The following is an 18,041-nucleotide window of genomic DNA, read 5'->3' as shown; positions in this document are numbered from 1 at the left end:
GGGATACCAGCAATGTATGGGATAACCGAAAGGATTGAGTCCTATCAAGATAGAAGGCAATTACCCTTCTAACGTCCAGAGTGTGTAAAGTGGCCTCTTTGGAGCGGTGCAGTTTTGGATAGAAAGTGGGAAAGTCTATCGGTTCATTGATATGGAATTCTGACCAACTTTGGGTAAAAAGGATGTATGAGGCCAGAGAATAATCTTGTGCTTGTGAAAGGTCATGTATGGAGGCGAAGCTGTGAGTGCTGCAAGTTCGCTAATCCGCCTTGAGGACATGATTGCGAGGAGGAACAGCATCTTCATGGTGAGGAAGGTAAGTGATGAAATTGCCATTGGTTCGAAAGGTGCTTCTGTGAGTGAGTGGAGGACTAATCCTAAGTCCCACGTGGGAGGTATGGGTGTACGCTGCAGGTGAAGGTTTTATAGACCCTTCCAGAATCTCTTAGAGATGAGATGGGAAAATATGGAGAACCCATCAATGGAGGGGATGAAAGGCAATAATGGCTGCTACGTGCACTCAGAGTGATGAGAGAGATAAATGTTGTTGTTTCCGGTGCATAACGTATTCCAGTCTCAGGTGGAGTGGCACCCCAGAGAGTTGGATTCCTCTGTGTGCACACCACTGCGCAAAGCAACACCATTTCTACAGGTAAGTCTTGCATGTTGTTTGCCTTCTGCTGTGCAGCAGTACTCTTCTCATTTGCTGGGAACACTGGCGCTCCACTTCCAAGAACCAGATGAAGTATTGAGCCCTTGTTCTCAGAGAGAAGGTCCAAGTGGTTCGGAAGCAGGGAGGGAGGTCACAGAGACAGTTGATAAAGACATGGGAACCATGTCTGTCGAGACCACACTAGAGCTATTAGAATCACTCGGGCCCTGTCTTCTTGTATCTTTCAGAGGACTCTGGGAACGAGGGGGATAGGAAGAAAGGCATATAGTAAATGGGTCCCCCAAGAAAGGAGCATTGTATCTCCCAGTGAGCCATTTCCTATGCCTGCTCTTGAACAGTACTGGTGGCATTTGGCGTTCTGTCTGGTCGCGAAGAGGTCTATCTGCGGTACACCCCAATGTTGGAAGAGCTCATGGGCGATGTAATAGTGCAGCTCCAACTCGTGCTCTTTGAGGAAGTTTCAGCTGAGGGTGTCTGCCATAATATTCTTGTCCCCAGGTAAGTATGCTGCCGTGATGGTTATGTTGTGGTGGATACACCAATTCTACAGTTTGATTGCCTCTGCGCATAACGATTGGGATCTCGCACCCCCTTGGAGATTGAACATTGTAGTCATGTTGTTGGTGAGGATATGCACCGAAGAACCCTGATGTGTGGGAGGAAGTGCTTGCATGTGTTGTGAACTGCTCAAAGCTCGAGCAAGTTTATGAAGAGTTTGTACTTGTCTTTGGACTACTTCCATTGTGCGACCTGTTGTTGGAGGGATTTCTCAGTCATGTCACAGCAGGGATCTAAGACATTAGAATACTTGTCTGTATAAAATAACTATCACTCTAAACACTGAATATAAAAAAGCAAGGCACTTCGTGTGAAAAAAGAAAGCAGAATTTTTTAAAACTGGCTCATATCTGACATGAGGTGTTTTGAAGCAGGCACAACCACAGAAAAGCGATTTACTTTTTACAGAACTGTATATAAAGCAAATAATTTTGCCATGATATCCCAAACGGCTATCATTCTAGAGACAAGATGGGACTTGTGTTGGTGAGAGACACAATAAAAGATATTACCTCACCCAGCTTGATTCTCTAATATCCCGGGACCAAAACAGCTTCAACAACACTGCATTCAACTTCATTCTAACCTTTATATGAGCTTTGTTGGATAACTCAAAGATAATTATTGCTTGGCTTTCACCTACACTAACGGTACTACTCAACCTGCCAAGGATAGAAGATGGCATTCGGCATGGGACAAATATGCAAAATGAGGATTTGTTCCTTTAGGGCAGTGGTCTCCAACTTTTTTACACCCAAGATCACCTTTTAAATGTCAGGACAAGCCAAGATCTACCTACCCCATCCCTTCCCCAAAACTCCACCTCTTCCTTGAGGACCTGACCTCTCTTTTCCCCCTCTCTCCATCACTTGCTATCCCTGGCCCTTATAAACTCTCAGGGTATAGCTACACTGTCACTTTTTTTGGAAATGAAAAGAAGAAAGAAGAAATTTTTCTGACATCTGGCCCATCTAGACTGGGCCAAATGTTGGAAAACCAACTTATTTTGGAAGACCCCTTATTCCTTGTGGAACGAAGTATACAGGAGCTGTCAGAGAGCATGTTTGCTGGAAAAACTCCTGCATTCTAGCCATTCCCTCACTGGGTTGAGACCACCTCCTCAAGATGATTCTTACCAACAACCACAGGACATACCACACTAATACCAACCCTGGTACCTTCCCTTGCAACAAACCCTGTTGCCAGCTTTGTCCACATATTCACTCTGCTGATACCATTATTGGACCTAACCAAGTGAGTAATAAGATCAAGAACACATATTCCTGTGCATCCAGAAATATAATTTATGCTATCATGTGCCGAAAGTGTCCATCTGCTATGTACATTGGACAAACGTCTCAGACACTTCGCCAAAGGATCAATGCCCACAAAACAGATACAGGCAGTCCCCGGGTTACATACAAGATAGGGACTGTAGGTTTATTCTTAAGTTGAATCTGTATGTAAGTCGGAACTGGCATCCAGATTCAGCTGCTGCTGAAATTGATCAGTTTCAACAGCAGCTGAATCTGGACACCAGTTCCGACTTACATACAGATTCAACTTAAGAACCCCAGGCGTCCCCCAGTCAGCTGCTGCTGAAACTGATCAGCGGCTGATTCCAGGAAGCCCGGGGCAGAGCAACTCTGCCTCGGGCTTCCTGTAGTCAGCCGCTGGTCAGTTTCAGCAGCGGCTGACTTGGGGACGCCTGGGGCAGAGCAGCTCGGGTGCTGCTGGGTTGGTCCAGTAGCGCAGCAGCTCCTCGGCACTACTGGACCAACCCAGCAGCACCCCAGCTGCTCTGCCCCAGGCGTCCTTATTCAGCCGCTGCTGAAACTGATCAGCAGCGGCTGAATCAGGACTCCTGGGGAAGAGCAGCTGGGGTGCTGCCGGGTTGGTCCAGTAGCGCCAAGGAGCGGTGCTGCGGGACCAACCGGCAGCGTGCCACCTGCTCTACCACAGGCCCTAGGCTTTGCTCCACGTCTCCCTGGTCTGCTGGAGGGGGGGCACTAGCTGCGTCCCCCCCAGCAGACCAGGGAGACGCGGAGCAAAGCGGCGGAGGACCCGGGGCTGGACCTGCGGCACTTCCAGATCAGCTGGAAGCGCCGTGGGTCCGGCCCCGGGTCCTCCGCGGCTTTGTTCAGCGTCTCCCTGGTCTGCTGGCTCCCCCAGCAGACCAGGGAGACAGGGAGCAGCTTTTCTCGCCCCGGAGGAGGTGGGCGGTGGGACCAGGCGTCCCACCGCTCCAGTCCTCCGGGGCGAGAAAATCCCCGTTCGTAACTGTGGATCCGACATAAGTCGGATCCGCGTAACTCGGGGACTGCCTGTATTTGACAGGATCACAAAGAAAAAACAGTTTCTTGCCATTTCAACCAGAAAGGACATTGTCTCAACGACTTAATTACCTGCATCCTGCTTCAAAAGCCTTTTAAAACTGCACTTGAAAGGGAATCCTTTGAACTGTTATTCATGCTAAAATTTGACACTTTGCGTGGGGGGTCTTAACAAAGACTCTCGTTATCTTACCCATTACAAAGATAGCTTCCCCAATTATCACCTCTAATATCATTAGCTCACTGACATTTACCTTCCCCCCGCCCCCTCCTCGCATCCCCCTTCTGTTCTGAAATTTGATTTGGCCTTTTCATATGTTTTTTTTTCTTAATTGTATCCTTTGGTATATATGGTTGTGACTATTTTCTTCCACTATTTGATCTGAGGAAATGGGTCTGGCCCATGAAAGCTCATCATCTAATAAACCATCTTGTTAATCTTTAAAGTGCTACATAGTCCTATATTTTGCTTCAGCTACACCAGACTAACAAGGCTACATTTCTATCACTATGGGTTGAGACAGGAGGTGTGGGCTCGGGTGGGAATGAGGGGTGTGGGAAGGTGTGAGAGGTGAAAGTTCTGGGAGGGAACTTGGATGCAGGAGGATGTGGAGAAGGGGTTAGGGTTGGCTCAGGGAGGGGGTTCCAGGCTGGGGAGTGCTGGCCTTAGGTGGAGGGTTGGGGTGCTGAGCAAGCCACAGGCTTGTGGATGTGAGGGTGCAGGAGTTTGGGTTGGCGGTGTGAGGGGATAAGGGCAGAGAGGTTGGGAGTATGATGGGATCAGGACATAGATTTGCAGTGTGTGAATGGTGCAAGAGTGTTGTGGCAGAAGTTTGAGGATGTGGGGGAGCAGGAGTTTGGGGATATGAGAGACTCAGGACAGGGGATTCCAGTGTAGACAGGCTCAGATTTGGAGTCAGGAGGGGGTGGGGGTACAGGAGTCTTATGATGCTGTGGCCAGATGAGGACTTGGCCCCAATTGGGGGCTTGTTGGCCAGGCTTCATTTTTAAATAAAATATTATGTCAAACACAAAAGGTTTCAGCTTTGTCTTTATTTATGAGAAGGGCGAGTAACCTGTTTTGAGTCAGGGGTCACTGACCCACAGAAAAGTCAGTCGGGGCCACACAAGAGAGATACAAAAACACAACCCCTCAAACCTCACTAATGTGGCCCCAACTGTACTTGTGGGTGCTGGGACAGGGTTCTGGGGCAGGGTGCCAATGTGTGCTGGAGCAGGGGACAGGGTGCTTGTGGGTGCTGGGACAAGTTCTGGGGAAGGGTGCCAATGGGTGCTGGGGCAGGGGACAGGGTGCTTGTGGGTGCTGCGGCAGGGGACAGGGTGCTTGTGTGTGCTAGGGCAGAGGACAGGGTGCCGGTGGGTGCTGGGGCAGGGTACTTTGTGGGGGGTCTAGGTAGAAAGGAGGGGATAGGGACCGATACCTGGGGATCCTGCAGCTGCACGCCAAGGCCCAGCAAGTGCGCGAGCTGCTCCCCCATCTCCCAAACAGTGGCACGGTGCCTGAAACTCTGGTCCATCACATGCCTGATGCCTTCCTGCGTGGGAGGAGGGGGAGTCCTGGACTGCACCAGCCCCAACTGCTGGGACAGTGCATGCTGTAATCCACTCCCCACAGCAGCGCGCACCACCAGAGCAGCTGAAGCCAGTGTACTGGGGACTTTATTCCCCTGCTGCCTTAACACGCGGGGGAAGAGAAGAGGAGAGAGGGAGTCCCGGACCACACCAGCCCCAACTGCTTGGGCAGCACACGCCTTGCTCCTCCGCTCCCCACAGCAGCACGCACTGACCGAATAGCTGGAGCCAGTGCAGTCCTGGATCTCCACCCCCTCCCCTGCATGCAGGAAAGCAACAGGGGAACAAAGTCCCCAGCACACGATAGACTGGTGTTTTAGGTACCGCGCCGGCTGTTGGGGCAAGAGGGAGAGCAGCCCTCATACTTCTGGGACCTGGTGCGCAGCTGCAGAACTGTCCCTCAAACCTGCAGGAAGCCTGCACTACCTCCATGGTCCCTGGAGGTAGCATCAGCACGGCCTGCATCTTGGGGGTGGTGGTGGGGCAACGAGGGGGGCCCCCAAAGCCTCGCAATCGATTGGTCAAGCCTTCAGGATCGACCAGTCGATCACGATTGACAGGTTGGTGACCACAGCTTTAGGGCAAGTAACTTTATATCACTGTTTCTTAAACTTATTAAGACCGAGGAACACCAAACAATAACTTTTTTTAATGAGGAACACCAAGGATGCCTGCCTCTTTAAGGGCAGCCATTTTGAACTCTGTTATTCTCCGCAGCACACCTCCGACTGTATGCCACGGAACACAGTTTAAGAAACACTGCTTTATATTGTCTAAGTAATCGGTTTGTTATTTCTCATGCAAGCAATTTTCAACAATAAAAGGGAACACCTGAATTGTGTAGAATGTAGGTAACTGAAATTAAAATGAGGGATGTCCCTCAAAATGAAGTACACTGCACGTTATGTTATTTTTAACACATTGTTGATGTCTCACGAAGATCTTTCATACTCATTTTATTCAGAAGTAATTCAGTTTACATCATTTTATTTTGCTTCCCTTTTTCTTTTAATTCCCTTTTTATTATGGGAACTGTTACACAAAATTTTTCTCTGTTTGGTAAAAAATGAAGTGAATGATCAGCAAAGCCTAGAATTCAACTGCTAAAGGCAAAGAAAAGCTCTTCACCAAGATTACCATCAACACCATTATTTATAAAGGATTAGGCAGAAATCCTGTTTTCTGTTTAATAGAGCCCAATGTGATTTTCTGGTTTTGCTTTGCGTGATAAAAAGTTCCTTGAGCAATTTTTTTACTGTGAAAAAACTCTAAGGAATTGAAACTATTCTAATTTAAATCTACTTTTATAAGAAGGGACAACTCTGAATGGAAAAGAAGCTTCAGTTTTCCAAGATACCAATTAAAATGTAGTTAAACAGGAAATATTTCCTTTTGATTCCAACTCTGAAAGCAATGGAGATGGATGCTCTTAGTTTAGTCTTAACCACAAACAGCCCATAATATAAATCACCATCAATAATTTACCATGTAGTTTGCTGTTGAGAATCTCCTTGGGCTACAAACAGCAGGAAGAGAAAGGAGTTCTTATGCATTCAGCCATGAAGGCCATAGGAAACCAAAAAGACTTTAAATTACATTTTGATAGCTTTTTAAAAGCTGATAAGTGCTAGTAGCTCAATAATCAAGACAGGCTTGTCTATCCTCCTAAATCTGAGGACAGTAGTGTATTCATTTCCTACCAATCCCAGTAAAATACATTTATTTCTTCTTTTCCAGGATTGCCTTTCCACAATCCACCAATTGATAGACTGAATCCTTTTGGTTTTAACTCTCAGAAAAAGGAACTTCTGGTAAAGCATTCATCCCCTGCTGGAACACTGCAGATTGCTAATTAGTTTATTATTTGACTGGTAAATAGATGTCCAAATTAGTACAACATGCAAATTAGAAATGCATCATATGTGTGTACACACATTCACATATATTTCTAATAGGGAGGACGTAGACTTGTAGACATGTAGCTTTAAGAAGAAAAATTAGCATTTTAGACATTTTTTCTTTTCTCCTTTAAGGCATATTGGCTAATCCAACAGCTACAGGGAACATTGCTAACAATGGAGAAAAGCAATGGGAAGGAAATGAAGGAAAGAGGTCTCCAGGGCAAGATTACATTAAATAATTGATTCTACAGCCCTCTCACTTACACTAAAGATGTTCAGAGGCAGGTAATCCAACAATTGTGCAGTTGATAAAACTTTTATCGATTACACAATTAGTTGATAAGAGAAGGCTTCCTCAGTCCTGGATCACGCTAGGTCCAGGATTTACCTTCACTGTGGCTCTGCAGTTTAAATATAGTAAGAGCTTTGCGCAACCTCTCCTGCCCTCTGCGCTGCTGCCTATGGTAGAGGCAGCAGTGGGAGGGGAGGGAGAACAGTGGAGATGGTGTTGGGGGGGGAGCCAGTAGTTGGCTAATCAACTACCCACTCACATCCCTAATTTACTGCCCCCCCCAAAAAAATTAGAGGGCCTGGGCCAGATTCTTGGCTCCATTCTGCCTATTTTGTTTTGTTCCATTGGTGCAAAGTAGCCAGATTTGGGCTTTAAAGAATTCTCCTTGTGGAAAACGATCGCCTTTGAAGTAATACCAGTGACTCCTCCCCTCACTGGTACAGGGAGTATGCTGGAGGAATGAGGTGGCAAAATGGAGGAATGGTGCAGGGGAGCTCTGCTACAGCAGTCTTTTGGTGGCATAAGGTTTGAGACAGGGTGGGGCTGGGTAGCAAAGAGTCACACAACTATAAGTCATTTCCTACCAATCCCTTTCATCCTGAGCTGAGTGGAATATCTAACCCAGGGATGAGCAATAATTTTTGACAGGGGGGGCCACTCCAAGATTTTGGAAAGTGGTTGAGGGCAGCACTCGTCCATGATATTAATGGAGGAGGTGCAGGGTCTGGAATGGAGGTTGGCTGCAGAAGAGAGCTTGGGGGAAAGGGATTGGGGTGCAGGAGGGAGAGTGAGGTCTGGGAGGGAGTTTGGGTGAAGGAGGCAGTTGTGACCTAGGGCAGTGAAATGGGATGCAGGGTTTTAGGATGTGATCTAGGGTAGGAGGGGATTGTGATCTGGGGCAGAGGACTGAGGTGCCAGATATGGGAGGCAGTATAGTGCAGGAGGGGGGGGCAGTGGGTTTGAGTATGTTGAATGAGGGGGGGTGGGAGGTGAGAATTGGGGAATGCAAGCTCTGGCCAGGAGACTTACCAGCTACTCGCCCAACCAGCCCACCTGCCTGCAGAGCTAAATGCTTGCAAAGCGTAAAACGTTTCTCAGCCAATTCAGCCAGCCTGCCCCACTCCTGCACCAGCTGCAGAGCCATGTGTTTGTGTGAATAACAGAGCCGGAGAGGAGAGCGCGGTGCTGTGTGTGATGCCTATTATTCAAACAGGCAGCTCCCATTGGCCAGTTTCTGGGATCTGAAGTTTCTGGGATCCCCTGTGTGGCAAACAGGGGCTCTCCGCTGCATCTGTGGGCTGGATCTGGTGGCTTGGCAGGCCAGGTCTGGCCTACGGGCCATATTTTGCCCCAGCATGATCTAACCCCAGCCTTGAGTATTTAGTGAAAGTTTACATTGGGCACCAGGAAATCTCTCTCTTTTTTCCTCTAGGATATATGGCTTTTCCACCCACAATTCAGTTCTAGATTTGTCTGAATGTACCTTAAGGTTTATTGTGAAGAAGGAAGGCCTTTTATTTTGTAGACTTCCAATAAGCAGTGTTGTGTGCACTCTGCAATGGAACTCTAGAGAATTTTCTTCCCCTGATAATGGGTTGGATAAGCCACACAACACACTTGCTTTGCTTTTAAATTCTTATTGCTTTCTGACATCTAATTTATGCCATGATCTCATGCTAATGGGTTGGACTAGGACAGAAGGACAGTAGCTTGATTTCTTGACATGAGAAAGGTTTTTAAAACCTTGGTACCACTAATTTGATGGTATCTTTATACTGCTTCATCTTTGGAAAAAACAGGTCTGGCCACATCACATATCTCCTCCGCCTCCAGCAAATATGTCAGAGGAGTATAGAGCAGGAGTGAGGCACACTGAATGGGTAGCTAATGACATTACTTGGGCAAGGGTTGCACATTTGCTTGACTCTGTCTTGGCCTCCCAACTTGTTTGTCACAGGCTTCAAGAAGGCATAGGCATAGGAAGGAAAAAAAACCCAGCAGACTCAATGGCATAAAGGCTAATTGGTGTTGACAAGGTCAATTTAATAGGAAAGTAAATGTTTTCAGGCATTGTAGTAATTGCCTTACAGAAAATCACGAGAGGAAACTGGGTCTGTCTGTATAGCCATACTGCCCACACAGAGGTAGAACATATGAGAGGCATCCAGGCACAGTAGGTTTCATTGGAAACCCCAAATGCTAACCATTCCGTGACTCTCTCCCTGTACTCACTGTCAAAAGAACTCAGTGGATCAACTACTGGACTAACAGATGGTCTCATGGGAGAAAAGGGTTTTGTTTTTGTTTTTTAAATATTTGGAGCAATTGAAGAGCTTGAATAAAAAGACCTTTAAAATTATTTGTAACTTTCATGTGTCAGAAAGGTTTGGGCATGATCAAATTACAACAGGAGCCAACATTTTGATGAAAATTGGTACAATGTGTGGCATAAAATGTTAGAACAAACAAACAGTCTGTTTTATTAATAATGGCATTGGATTCTGAAATTAAACACAGAAGGTAGGAAGGCCATGAGTAGATTTGAAAAGATACCAATTAAAAAACAAAAGAGCTTTTCTAAAGCCTTGAACAAGTGCAACTTGGATATTCTTCCATATTTAGCTAAAGCTTCAAAAAATATAAAGAACCTCACATACCACAACAATACAAGGGATCTCATTGAAGGTCAATCAGGAAAGCTGTGGAAGAACAGATTATTGAATTCTGGTCTATTGAATCTCAGGCGAGGCCCTGCAGGATGATGCTAGCATGGAAATTTAACCTTCGCTAGGTGCCTCACCAGACTCTGAAGCCCTATTCTCTAAACATTACATCTGCCAGGAAACAAGCAATAATTGTTTGCCAAACCAAGGATTTTCTAGGGGTCACCAAAGGGAAAAAATAGCCAAATCCTGGTTTGTCAAAATCACCCCCATTGCGTTAAAAAAAAAAAAAAGTTCAGGGATAGCCTCTAGCCACCAGAGGATTGTTTATACATTGTGTTAACTTATGCTGTGTGTGTTTTTTTAACGTGGACAGCCTCATTATAAGGGTCTCTAAAGATTTGGGGGTTGAGTAAGTATACAATTACCCAAACCTACAGAGTTAAGCTGTAGGGCATTGAACACATTGGTATTTCCTTAAGGCCGTCAGTCACCCACAGAAAGAGCATCAGTAATGTAATCTGGGTGTGAGGAGAGCCGAGACCACACTTGGTAGTTCTTCAGACAGAAACCAGTACAATCTCCATGCTAGCTGAAGGTATTTCTCACTACTGTGCTATCTGTATTTACAGGAGCAGTAGTGAGTCCAATATAAGCCAGGAATGTGAGTAGTTTGATTTTAGGAGTATGGAAATTCTAACAGAGGGTAAGATCAAATCCTCATGATCTTGTTCAGCAACATCATCTGTTTTATATAGATTAATCTAGAGGTTGCTTCTGTTCATCCAGGTACTACTTCTTTTCATGAGGTAGTACAAACTGGGTGACAGCAAGAAATTATGTCTGCTAAGGAAGTTGTATGCCACTGCTATATTGACTGTGTTGAAGCCTGTAGTGTCTCATGACCTCCGCAAGTCAGTTTTAAAAATATTTGTGAAGCAATAGGACTGAACTTTGCAGAACTCAACATATTTGGGCTTGGGGAAGAGGAGCAATTGTTCATTATGAATAGCTGGGATCCACCTGAAAAGAGTAAGTAAAGCTATTTTAGTACAGTACTGCACTGTCCACTCCTGCTAGGTATTGTGAGAAATCAACATCTCAATAAAAACTCATAAGAAGTCAACAGTATAGCCAAAGAAATTATGCATAATTGCTACTGAATTCTTTGCCATGCTATATTCCAAAATAAACTAGATTGTTAACCGTCTAATATGTTGACAGAAAACAGGTGACATTGATTTTGCTTGCTTCTGTCTCCTCAATGATTTTTGGACCAAAAAACCAACCAAACAAAAAAAATCACGAATTGTAGTTGGCTAAATCATGGGCAACAACTGCTGGTGTCATGTGAGCTTGCTGGACTATGACACACTTCAGCAAGGTTAGACAACTGTCTGCTCTATAGGGTTGCCAGATGGTTTCAACAAAAATACTGGACACTTGACATTACATCACAATCTACATTACATCTTATTTAGAAAATACCGGACATTTATATTAGTTGTGAGCAAGACACGAGATGTCATTCTTCCATTCTACTCTGCGCTAGTTAGGCCTCAGTTGGAGTATTGTGTCCAGTTCTGGGCACCGCATTTCAAGAAAGATGTGGAGAAATTGATGAGGGTCTAGAGAAGAGCAACAAGAATGATTAAAGGTCTAGAGAACATGACCGATGAAGGAAGGCTGAAAGAATTGGGTTTGTTTAGTTTAGAAAAGAGAAGATCGAGGGGGGACATGATAGCAGTTTTCAGGTATCTAAAAGGGTGTCATAAGGAGGAGGGAGAAAACTTGTTCATCTTGGCCACTGAGGATAGAACAAGAAGCAATGGGCATAAACTGCAGCAAAGGAGGTTTAGGTTGGACGTTAGGAAAAAGTTCCTAACTGTCAGGGTAGTCTGTCAGGGTAGTCAAACACTGGAATAAATTGCCCAGGGAGGTTGTGGAATCCTCATCTCTGGAGATATTTAAGAGTAGGTTAGATAAATGTCTATCAGAGATGGTCTAGACAGTATTTGGTCCTGCTATGGGGGCAGGGGACTGGACTCGATGACGTCTCGAGGTCCCTTCCAGTCCTAGTATTCTATGATTCTCATTTATATTTTCTCAATTTGTTTCCCAAATAGAAAGCTCAAATACTGGACTGTCCGGTTCAAAACTGGACACCTGGCAACCCTACTTGTCTGTAGGCAACATTGATGTTCTTGGTCAGGAATGGGCCCAGCCATTCTTCACTATCCTCCAACAACCGTAAGGGAGAAGGCTTCCTTTCTTCACATAGGGTTCTCAGACATCTCTCAGAACTTTCTGGGGTTCCATTTGTATGATTGGATCAAACTCTATCAAGGAAAGGGAAATAATTGTCACTGATTTAATGTAATGTCTTTGCTTCCTCCAAGACCAGTTTTAGCTGGGTCATTGTTTTCTGTGAAGCAGAATGAGAGCTCTTTTCAGTGAGTAATTCTTCCTTTGCTGGCTGGATGAAGGTAAACTGTTAGACTGGCCTAACCTGTTGCATGTCTGGAAGGCTGTCCCAAGTGTTTGCAATCCTGGGCAAAATCCAGCTGGGGTAATTCAGGCCAATATGGGAAGTGTGCAAACTGGTATGCCTTCTTCCCACAGGTTTTAGAACTCTACTGAAATAAAAACTACCATAGGACCAATAAAATGGAACCCAGGCTCTATTTTCAGAATCGGTAAGCAGCAAGCATTTCAGTGTGCAGATCTTGGTTGCTGGCTTGTCACTTATTTCTGGAACAAGACTCAGACATGAGGAGGTGCACCTTGGATGTATAGTGTCCCTTACCAGGTCACATCATGCATGATTCATAGCGAGAGGCCTGGGATGCAGGAACTGGGGTGGGGTGTCACTTGTCCAACATATATCCAGGGCATCCAAACGTTTCAGGGGATGAGAGCCACAGTTTCGGTGGATGCAGTCCATTATTGTCTTAGGCTGCCTTTGACAATAAAGAGGTAAATAAAAGCTCTGGGCCTGAGATGTTTTCAATATGCTAAAATTAGATTTCATTAATAGCGTTCATATTTCATGAGGTATCTGAGTAATCTTTCAGTCCATCAAATTAAATGATGGGACACTGCTGCTACGCTGGTGAAGCAAAAACAAGAAAATGCTTTTTCAGGGTTTAAATTGTTAATAAAATAGATATTCAAATAAAAATAATCTGTATAAAGTTTGTTGTGTTTACTTGAAAAAACACATTCTTCCTAGCAACTGTTTAAATGAAGCTTACAGATGCTACATGCCTTATTAAAGGCCTTTGATTGAAAAAATATGGCTTGCTAATACTGTATTCTGAGTCATCTATTTTCCCATCTGCTAGCAATTCTTACAATATGAACTATCAACAGAATGGCTAACAACAATAATTTGCTATGGCAATTGCAATACTGGATTGCCTATAGCACTTTCTAAGATTCAACCAGTGCATGCCTCAGATTGTTTTATATTGTTAGTGGCCTCAAGTAACAGACACTCTTCTTTTCTCTTCATCTCTTCATAATAGTTGATTCCCTCACTTCTGTTGAACAGTCTGTTTTTGCTTTATAGAGTGTGGTCCATAGAGGACTTTATGCTCATTTCTACCAATATTAAAAGCTGGAATTTGAGCCAGAGTGTAAGAGGTCAAGAGTCAGCCCATTTATCTTTTTGTTTAACACCCAAACAGACACAGATCCTGCTCACCTTACTCAGAAAAGCAGTCATATTTGTCTTGGCTGCACAAGGATTTTTTTTTTTCAGGTTTTCCACATTTGCTATCACCAGTGTAGCAATGGAGGAGCACTGGTGTAGGCAAGGCAGCAGCAGCAAGCAGTTTAAGCACTGTATCATGTAGGTCTGCCCTGAGCAAGGTTAGACAGTGTGTTGCATGAGACATCAATGGCCATTTATAGCTCTGCCTACTCTGGCATTCCCATGATATCACACTGGTGGGAAATCTTAGGGGGGAAAAGGTAAATATAGCTATTGACTTTGATGGATTTGAAAAAAAACTGTTGTCTTCCAAAATCTGCTGCTTATATACATTCCACTTATGAGTGTGCATGCTGTGTCTACAGATTGCTGGAGAGTTTTCTGTTAGCCATACCCATTGGGCAAGCAGGGAAACCCCCTGGAGTGGTGCTGCCATAGAGGTACATATATACTTCTGCTGGCCCTCCATCCCCTCAGTTTCTTCTTGCCAGAATCCTCCAACACCGGGGAGGCAGGTGGGATGTGGAATGGACATGAACAACACATCTCAAAGAACAACAGTTACAAAGGTAAGTAACCATTTTTCCTTCTTCGAGTGCTTGCTTATGTCCATTCCACTTAGGTGACTCCAAAGCCAAACCCAAGGAGGCGGGGTCGGAGCCAACAGAGAGACAGACTGCAACACTGCCCTGTGCACTGCCCCGTCCTCCTTGGTGTGCTGTGCTATGGCATAGTGGTTCGCATAATTGCACTGACTACCTGCTCTGTAGATCTCTACGATGGGCGCCAGAGCTATAAAGGCAGAGAAAGATGCTTGGGCCCTGGTTGAATGGGCTGTGATATGTGGGGCTGGAATATGCGCCAGCTCATAGCACGCCCTAATATAGGAAATGATCCAGGATGAAATACATTGGGCTGACACTAGCAGGCCCTTCATTCTGTCAGCTATGGACACAAATAGCTGGGGAGACTTACAAAAGGGTTTAGTCCTTTCCAAATAAAAGGCTAAGGCTCATTTAACATCTAAGGGGTGTAAAGCCTGCTCTGTCCCAAAACTGTGGAGTTTGGGGTAAAAGAAAAATGTCCTGATGAAAGTGGAAGTGGGACACCACGTTGGGCAGGAATGCAGGGTGAGGGAGAAGCCTGACCTTGTCCTTGAAGAAAACTGTATGGAGGGTCTACCATTAGGGCCCACAGCTCCAAAACCCGCCTATCAGAGGTAATGGCCACAAGGAAGGACATTTTCAAGGTCGGGTGAAGGAGACTGACCCCAACACTCCCTCAGAGCCACCTATGGCTGCCAACACTCCTGCTGTTCCTTTGGCTACCACTGGCCAGGGACGCAGGAGAGCTCTGGCTTGCACTGGTGCAGAGATCCTGGACCTCACTGTGGTCTGGGGGGAGGAGACCAACCTCCAGGATCTCTGCAACAGGAAAAGGAATGCCGCCAGCCTAGCTGACAAAGGCCATAACCAGACACTTGACCAAGTCTGGATGAAGATCAAGGAGCTCCGGCAGGCCTACCACAAGACCAGGGAGCAGAACTGATGCTCCATGATTGCACCCCACACCTGCTGCTACTTTGACTAGCTGAATGCCATCCTTGGAGGGAGGGGCCGGTCACCTCCCTCCATTGTCATGGAGTCCAGCCAGGACATGCTCAGTGTCAGCCTCTAAAAGGGCGGGGTTGCAGATGATAATGAGGAGGAGGAGGCCAGCCAGGCAACCATGCCCACCATCCAGGACCTGCTCTTCACCCTGGAACCAGTCCCTCTCTCTGCCAGAATGTCTCTCAGGCTTCAGAAGAACCCAGGGAAGTTACTTCAGGTGAGTTCTACAACTTTCCCTATATGCAGGCGGGGGCAGGTGACGGGCTGCACGTTCCAGCCTGGAGGGGGGGTGTCACACGTGCACGTGGGTGCATGTAGAGTACTAGGCCATCACACTCAGCCCCAGAACACAAAAACCCCTCACATGGTTCCTGGAGAGATTCCTTCTGACAAAGTTCCTGGAGAGGCCTGCCTTACTCCAGCCTCCATGGTGGGACACCTTTCCACAAGAAGACAACACTAAGGAGTCTGAGGTCATGGAAACACACAGCAGTGCCACACACAGCACAGGCTAATGCCCCCACTAAGGCAGAGTCCAGTCCCGGTCAAGTGCTGCAATGCAGAGGAGACTGATCACCTGCATGATAACCTGCTGGGGTGGGAGGAAGAAGAGGGGAGCCAAGTAACACTCTCTCCAGGAAATGGTATCTGCCGCTCACACATACTTTCCCCAATACTACCTTTCCCCTCCCCTCCCCCAGTGGGCAGGGATAGAAGTTCTCTTTCTGTGTTACTGAAATCTGATGGAGTAATTAGCATGACTGGAATATTAAAATCAATGGGTATACTTTATTTAGAAATGCTTAAGTGGGCAAAAGGATGAGTGGCATTTTATGTCATAAATGGAATCACCAAATTTCCAGGTTACTGACAACTTGGAAAAATTATCTTGAATCATTATTGATCAATGACCTAAAAAATATAGCACAAAATAGAGTATTTGTATCTACTACAAATCACTATAGCACACTAGGGAACAGGGTGACCACCTTTTTATGTGCCTCTCCTACAATGCATAGGAAAAAAACCTTCAGGGTTATAGGGACTTCAATTTGAGCGAAATACACTAGAAGCCTCATACAGCCAGAACTAAAATATCCTTGAAGTTTCTAAACATTAGGGTATGTCTAGATTACAGGCTTTTGTCGACAAAGCTTCTGTTGACAAAGAGTGTCTAGACTACGTCCAGTTCTGTTGATAAAGCAAGCTGCAAAGGACAGTGTAGATGCAACAATGCCTTCTGTCAACAGAACTCTGTCGACAAAAGGCATTATTCCTCATGGAATGAGGTTTACAGCCATCGACAAAACTGCCGAGTTCTGTTGACGTTATGTCAACAGAACTCAGTGGCAGTGTAGACACAGGTACAGTTTTGTCGACAAAAGTTCACTTTTGTCGACAAAACCCTGTAGTCTAGACATACCCTTTGAGATGACAATGTCCTAACTCAAAAAGTGTGGTATCTAGCATGGAGGAATTCTATATTAGACCTCATTTTGACAGATAAAGAAGAACTGATCACAGAACCAAAAAATTAATGGCACCTTAGGTCTTTACATGATCTTTACATGATCACGTTTATAATATGCAGCAGAATAAAGTCCAGACCAGTAACATATATACTAGGTGCTTGAACAGGGACAATTTCAGAAAGCTGAAAACAATTGTCAGCCAGATCAGAGGGGAGGAAAATGCAACAAGAAAAATGAGAATGATAACTGGGAACAATTTAAAGAACCTCTTACCAGATGCCCTAAAAGCTGCAATCCCAACATTGAGGAAGGAGGACAGACTGGTTAAAAAAGCCAATTTGGTTTAAAAGGGAAGTGAAGCAGCTATAAAAATAATAAAAAAGATTTATAACAAATTAAAGAAAAGGAGAGCTAATAATAATGAATATAAATCAGAAATTAGGAATTGCAGAAGGGACACAAGGGGAAATCTTTAAGCAGCAGAGCTAAGAATAATGAAAAGTTATTAAAATACATTAGGAACAAAAAAATCCTGACAATGGTACAGATTCATTAGTAGACAGAAATGGTAGAATTATCAATTATAATGCAGAAAAAGTAGAAGTATGCAATATATATTTCAGTTTGTATTTGGGGAAAAACAGTTAATATAGTCTTATATCATATTATTTTACTTTCACTAATAATTCTGCTTCAGTTAAGATGTTGGATTTTAAAAGTAGACATGTAAAAATCACAAATCTTTTGTGATAATAAAATTTCAGTCCATTTACATCTAGATATACCTCAAAGGTGGTATTACGGAAACCTAATGGAATGTACAGCACAACTGCAATGTTAAAAGGCTATTAACACTATTTCCATTTCACTAGTATCACTGGAAGATGTTCAAGAGCAGCTACTAATGTCAGAAATTTTTAACCCCTCAAGTTTTGATAACTTGCATTCAAGAGTTTAAAAGAGCTGGCTGAAAAGCTCACTGGACCATTAATGTTGATCTTCAGTATGTCTTAGAGCAGTGGGGAAATTCTAGAAGACTACAAAACAGCTAATGTTGTGCCATCTTTGAAAAAAGGCAAAAAGGCCAAGCAGAGTAATTAAAGGTCTGTCAGCTTGACACTGATCCCAGACAAGATGATGACATGGCTGATATGGGACTCTATCAATCAAATTTGTAATTTTGTAAAAAATATCAAGTTAGGCAGGATCTATTTTCCAAAAATGCATATTC

At 44.8% G+C, this 18,041-nt stretch overlaps 1 protein-coding gene across 3 annotated transcripts in view; it reads right to left on the bottom strand.

Annotated features, from left to right (window-relative positions):
• The window catches only part of STK3 (serine/threonine kinase 3), a 320,261-nt gene that overhangs the window by 8,920 nt on the left and 293,300 nt on the right, over nt 1–18,041 (bottom strand). The gene's annotated exons all lie outside the window — the stretch shown is intronic.

This window comes from Pelodiscus sinensis, chromosome 2 (genome assembly GCF_052426305.1).
Source record: "Pelodiscus sinensis isolate ZL-2025 chromosome 2, ASM5242630v1, whole genome shotgun sequence".
Lineage (NCBI taxonomy): Eukaryota > Metazoa > Chordata > Testudines > Trionychidae > Pelodiscus > Pelodiscus sinensis.
This window is presented reverse-complemented; position numbering and strand designations above follow the sequence as displayed.